The sequence below is a fragment of the Vombatus ursinus genome, unplaced genomic scaffold, assembly GCF_900497805.2.
Source record: "Vombatus ursinus unplaced genomic scaffold, bare-nosed wombat genome assembly UNPS02014791.1, whole genome shotgun sequence".
Taxonomy (NCBI): domain Eukaryota; kingdom Metazoa; phylum Chordata; class Mammalia; order Diprotodontia; family Vombatidae; genus Vombatus; species Vombatus ursinus.
The window spans coordinates 28,676,376-28,682,854 of record NW_020954569.1 but is presented as its reverse complement, the minus strand read 5'-3'; the positions used below and the strand labels follow the sequence as shown (position 1 = coordinate 28,682,854).

Genomic DNA, 6,479 nt, shown 5'->3' with positions numbered 1-6,479 from the left:
GTCAACTATATTTGTGTCATAAAAAAAATAGTAGGACTCTATCCCTTGCCATTTTTCCCCAAATGCTGTACATAGTATCGGAATCAATTGTTCTTTAAATGTTTGATAGAATTTACTTGTGAATCCATCTACTCTCGGGGAATTTTTCTTATAGAACTGTGCCAGTCGGGCCGTGCACTCTCCTTCTAACAGGAGCAGGCTGCCAGGGTCATACTCACCAGTCCTCGGAGCCCACCCAGATAAACATAGAGACCAGCCGATCGGGAGGTGCAAGCACTCGAACTTTATTCAGGGACCATCACAGCAAGGCCAAGCAGGAAAGCAAGAGCAGGAGCAAGAGAGCGAGCTCTGACCCCTACCGCCCCTTATATTCCTTCCTAGCCCCTCCTCCTCAGCCCTCCTACTAGTGATTGATTGTAGGATCAGATACCGGAAGGGGATGTCTGGGGTTAGCGCTGCACCAAGGGAGAGGACGTGACAAAGGAAGCTAGGCCCAGATACTGGAAGGAGGCGTCTGGGGTTAGTGCTGCACAAAGGGAGAGGACGTGACAAAGGGAGCTCATTCTCTGCCATCCCACTCCCACGTGGCACAGCCCCCTGCCTCAGGAGCACATGCTCCAGCTACTTCCCCGTATCCTGTTCCTACCCCAGTTCACCACAACTTCACATGGCACAGCCCCCTGCCTCAGTAGCATGAGCTCCGGTTATTTCTCCGTACCCAGTTCCTACTCCAGTTCACCACAACTCCACATGGCGCAGCCCCCTGCCTCGGGAGCTTGAGCTCCGGTTACTTCCTAATATCCTGTCCCTGCCCCATCTTGCCACAACCCCCACGTGGCACGTAGCCAACATCAGACAATCCCTCACAATGAACCTTTTATAATTTTCTTTTTTTTTATTGATTGCTCATTTTTCTAGCTTATTTGTTGACTTTTACCTTGATGTTTAAAAAGTCTCTCTTCACCTGGGCACTGGGAGGCACTGTTCCATGTTTCAGGCTTTTTTCTGCTGCTGTTTTCAGAACCAGTTCTCAGCTTCTGCCAAGTTTTCAGTGCTTCCAAGGAGATGTGATCCAGGGAGAGGTATGACTATTGATCCTCTGGTCTGTGCTCTGGTCTTTACCCAGAAAGGGTCCCTGTTTTTCTTTTTTTTTCTTTTTTTGAATGTAAACAGTTCAGCTACAATAAGTCCCTTATGATTTCTCTTTCCTGTTTACCTTTTCATGCTTCTCTTAAGTCTTGTACTTGAAACTCAAATTTTCTATTCAGCTCTGGTCTTTGCATCAAGAATGCTTGAAAGTCCTCTATTTCACTAAATGTCCATTTTCCCTCCTGAAGAATCATACTCAATTTTGCTGGGTAGGTGATTCTTGGTTATCCTGATTGTGTTTCCACAGTACTTGAATTGTTTCTTTCTGGCTGCTTGCAATATTTTCTCCTTGACCTGGGAACTCTGGAATTTGGCTATAGTATTCCTAGGAGTTTTCCTTTGAGGATCTCTTTCAAGAGGTGATCGCGTGGATTCTTTCAATTTCCCTCTGGTTCTAGAATAATTTCTTGAAAGAGGATGTCTAGGCTCTTTTTTTGGTCATGGCTTCCAGATAGTCCAATAATTTTTAAATTATCTCTTGTGGATCTTTTTTCCAGGTCAGTTGTTTTTCCAATGAGACACTTCATATTGTCTTCTATTTTTTCATTCTTTTAGTTTTGTTTTACAACTTTTTTGTTTCTTTGTTTTTGTGGGGGTTTTTTGTTTGTTTTTTGCCTTTTTGGTGAGGCAATCGGGGTTAAGTGACTTGCCAAGGGTCACACAGCTAGTAAGTGCCATGTGTCTGAGTGTTTTACAATTTCTTAATCTCTCATGAAGTCATTAGCTTCCATTTTCTCCATTCTAATTTTTAAGGAAGTATTTTCTTCAGTGAGCTTTTGGACTTCCTTTTCCATTTGACCAATTCTGCTTTTTAAGACAATCTTCTCCTCATTGGCTTTTTGGACTTCCTTTGTCATTTGGGTTAGTCTATTTCATAAGGTGTTATTTTCTTCACTATTTTTGGGGGGGTCTCTTTTAGCAAGCTTTTGACTTGTTTTTCATGATTTTTTTGCATCACTCTCATTTCTCTTCCCAGTTTTTTTCTTCCACTTCTCTTACCTGGTTCTCAAAATCTTTTTTGAGCTCTTCCATGGCCTGGGACTAATTCATATTTTCCTTGGAGACTTTGGATGTAGGAGCTTTGACTTTGTTGTCTTGTGGTTGCATGTTTTGATTTTCATTGTCACCAAAGTAAGATTCTGTGGTCTGACTTTTTTTTGTGAGGTTTGCTCATGAAGGCAGTCAATTACTTGAGTGTTAAACTCTTTGTTAAGGTAGGGGTCTGCTTCCAGTGTGGATAATGTACTGTCCCAAACTTCAGGGGTTTTGTGCAGCTGTTTTCAGAGATACTTCTAGGGACTGGTAAATTTTGAGTTCTTCCAAGGTGGTATGATCAAGGTCGAGGTGTTTACTCCTTTCCTGGACTGGGCTCTGGCCTGTGAGTGACCACAAGAAGTCTTTTCTGCCTTGGATCTGTAAGGATTCCCTCTCCACCACCACTACAAGCTCCACCACACCAGCACAACTCCTTGACCCATCACCGCCACCCAGAACTGTGATGCAGATCCAAGCATGGGCAGAACGAGGGAATCCTGCCTCTGCACCATCAACAAGATCCCTGCAATCCCCATCTGATCAGCCACTTGATTCCCCCTCAGTCTGTGGGTCAGAAGTTCTGGAAGCAGCTCAACCTTGGGGCCATGTGCAGGGACTGGTGCTGGGACCAAGCTTCTCTTTCACCACAGTCACAAACTTTACCTACTGACCTTCTAAGTTGTCTTTGGTGTTTGTGCATTGAGAAGTCTGGAAACTGGCACAGCTGCTTGTTATTCAGTCCTCTAAGGCCTGCCCTTTGAGGACAGAAAGACTATTCCCCTCATTTTATTAGTACCCCGGGAGCCTAGCAGAAGCAGAATGGTTTGTGGAAAGAACAATATCGGTTTGGGAGACAGAGGACCTGGGTTTGAATCCTGATTTTGTTCTTTGTAACCTCTCTGACCTTGGGCAAATCATGACTCTATGAACCTTTGTTCCTCCTCTGTAAAAGGAGGGTGTTGGTCTCCAAGGTCCCTTCTAGCTATAAATATATGGTCTAAGTAAGCATTTAATAGATGCTTGTTGGATTGAATTGGATGTAATCAGGAACAAGTCACATAACTTCTCCAATGCTTGAGTTTCCCCATCTGTGCATGTGATATACCCCAGTTAGTAAGATATAAGGTTCTTGAAGGCAAAGCTCCAGTTGCTGTGTGACACTGGCTTTGTTGCTGCTCCTGGAAAAAGATGCTCTATCTCTCAGCTCTGATTACTTTCACTGTTTGTCCTCCATGCCTAGAATGCTCTCCCTCCTTTCTTTAGTCCCAGCCAAACTTGGGTCCCTGCTTTTCTACAGCCACAAGTGCTAGTACTCCTTTTGACTCTGAAACTTTGACCATGTCCCTTTATCTCCTGCAGCCACAAACACCAATGTTTCTCTCTTCCTTGGGACTGTGACCAGAATTACTGCTTCATTGTGATGGGCAATATGCACTGCTCTCTGCCCTGGACCTGTTACTTCAAACTGTATATAGGCAATAAAGGCACCAATCAGTGACATTTGTTTTCAGTGTCAGAAAAACATCCCTTGTAATCCCTTTCTTATCGTTTACATAATTCCCTTTCCACTTCTGGGCTAGGAGTCCTAAAGCTGCTGCTGATGCATATCGCACCTTGGAAAGACCTCTACCCTGGTGTCACAGACCTCTTCTACCCACCTCCTAAGTGTCTCAAGCCTCAAAAAAAGTCTTACCTTGATGTTTTCTTGGTTCTGATGCTCCAAAATTTGATTCGAAACACTGTTTAAAACACAGTTTGGAGGGAAATGTTGAGCAAGATCAGTTGGTTGCTATTTCTAATCCACCATGTTGGCTCCCATCTATGTTATTTAAGCCTATGAAGTGTTTGTTTTTTTAGTCTTTTGTTATTAATACTCAATTTCATAGCATTTAGTGTTTTACAAATGTCTCATTGCCTTAAGCCCAGTTCCTGAGTTACTAGACTGGCCCAAGTAAGGTCTACCCAAGAGATTAATGCCCCCTAAAACATATAGATAACAATTTATTGCATTTTGCCTACATATATTCAGTTTAGGATTTTAAGGACTTTAATTACAAAGAAGATCTCTTACTTGCCTGGTTTGTTTTTAAAATTAATTTGAAATACAGTAATCTTAATAAAGATAAGTTTTTCTAAAAGAAGGAGAACATTCCATTTTTCAATGAGCATCACATATGGATTAAATGGATTTCTTGTAACTGTTTTTGCTACCCTTAATATTCATTATAAAGATTTTTCATATTGTTTCTTTACATTCATGTAAAAATATTCTATAATTTCAGAGAGTTCTTTTTCTGATGGCCCCCAAAATACTACACTGTTTTGGTTGTCAATAAGTCACTACTGAGCAAGCCAAGAATCCACAAATGGTGTCCCTCCTCCGTCCTGAGAAACCCCAATTCACAGCAGTGCTGCAGACCTTAAAAGCAAGTAAGCAACCTTAAAAGCAAGTAAGACCAGACTACAATACTGCAGGATGTTGGACCACTAGGCAATAAACATGAATGAAATATTGAAGACCTCCTTAAGATACTTCCTGCTGAAGTTGGATTGCCACTTTACTTGAAATCTACAGATGGAGGACATTGAGGTATTTCATACAGAAGAGAGAATTGATGACCAGCTGGAATATCTGACCATTAAATCCAAAGTCACCCTTTTTAACTTACTGGGCTTATGTCGAACATCTGAAAGGCCAAAATGAAGAATATTTAGAATTAAAAAATGCTGAAGAAAGTATTCAGGAGGACTATGCTAACCACCTAGAAAAGAGAAACTTTGTGACCTTGGGAAACTATGCCTGGATCTATTATCAAATGGACAGATTCCCTGAAGCCCAGACTTACCTGGACAAGGTAGAGACAATTTGTAAGAGGCTATCAAGTCCTTTCTGCTATAAAGTAGAGCTTCTAGAAATTGAGTGTGAGAAAGGGTGGTCACTTCTCAAGTTTGGAGGGAGGTATTATGAGAGGACTAAAGTCTGTTTTAAAAAGGCCCTGGAGTCAGACCCTGAGCACTCTGAATTTAACATTGGATTTGCCATTGTCATGTACTGAAGGGATGACTTTGATAGAAATGGTGCCAGTAGTAAAAGTATTTCTCTAGTTTTCTGAAGAAGGCACTTGAGCAGGAACTGAAAAGTACATTTGTTAAGGTTCTCCTGTAACTAAAACTTCAGGACTTAGGGGCAAGATCTGAAGAAGAAAACTATATTAAGGAAGCCCTTAACCAAGTAACATCTGAGTCCTATGTCTTTCACAATTCAGCAAAATTTTAGTGGTGAGAAAACAACCCAGAGAGGGCTATTGAGCTCTTGAAAAAGGCTATAAAACTGATACCAACCTCTACTTTTGTGAATCATGAAATGGGACTTTGTTAAAGGGCACAAATGATCCAAATCAAAAAGGTCACATGAAACAAGCCTAAGGGAAAGGACAAACAGGAAGTAGACAAACTAATCCAATCTGCCATATTTCATTTTGAAACAGCTGTTAGAGAGGAACCTCTGTTTTTATTTGCTTACTTAGACCTGGCCAACATCTACTCTGAAGCAGATCAGCTTGGAAAGGCAGAGGACATTTTTCAAAAAAGAGCTGGGCCTAGAGCCCCTCAGAGAAGAGAAGCAACAAGCCTATTTCAAATATGACCACTTTCTGGAATTCTGCAGGAAAGCTGGAGATCTTTCCATGAACCATTATTTAGAATGGATAAAGATAATCCCAAGTTTTGTGCTCCACTTATAGGGGCTTTGCAGAATTTAGCTCTCAAATGGCTGAATCAGAATTATTTACAGGCAAAGAGTTTGGGATCCCTTGGTTTCATTCACAAGCTGAACAGGGAGAAGAAACAAGTGTTGAAGAAAAAAGCTTTGAGATAAGATCTTAGTAACAGTGAATATTCTGGTGTTCTGTTAGAGTTGTGTGTCTCCATTTAAAATTCCACATTTGAGAGTATTTTTTAATTATTAAAATTTTTTTAAAATATCTCTACTTATATGAAATTCATTTTCCCAGCTGGTCTGATCTTACCAGAAAAAAAAGCAATCAATCTCACAGAGATCACCTTCTAAGAGATAGTATATTTTATGCATTGCATTTTTTTCTTTGTAAATGCCCTGTTCATCATGTCTCCCTTGAATAGTCACAAAAACAATGTGGACTTGATAAATGCAATCTATAAAAGGTATAGATTTACAGAGGGGATTCTATGTCAAGCATTTTTATGTGAAGCTTTCTCTTAACTCATTTGTGTCTTTCTCCTAAAATCTATTGTCCTTTCATTTGCACTTAACACTT

General features: G+C 40.9%; 1 pseudogene; it reads left to right on the top strand.

Annotated features, from left to right (window-relative positions):
• The first annotated feature begins 4,684 nt into the window (after positions 1-4,684).
• LOC114047923 lies at positions 4,685-6,118 on the top strand (annotated as a pseudogene).
• The last annotated feature ends 361 nt before the right edge of the window (positions 6,119-6,479 follow it).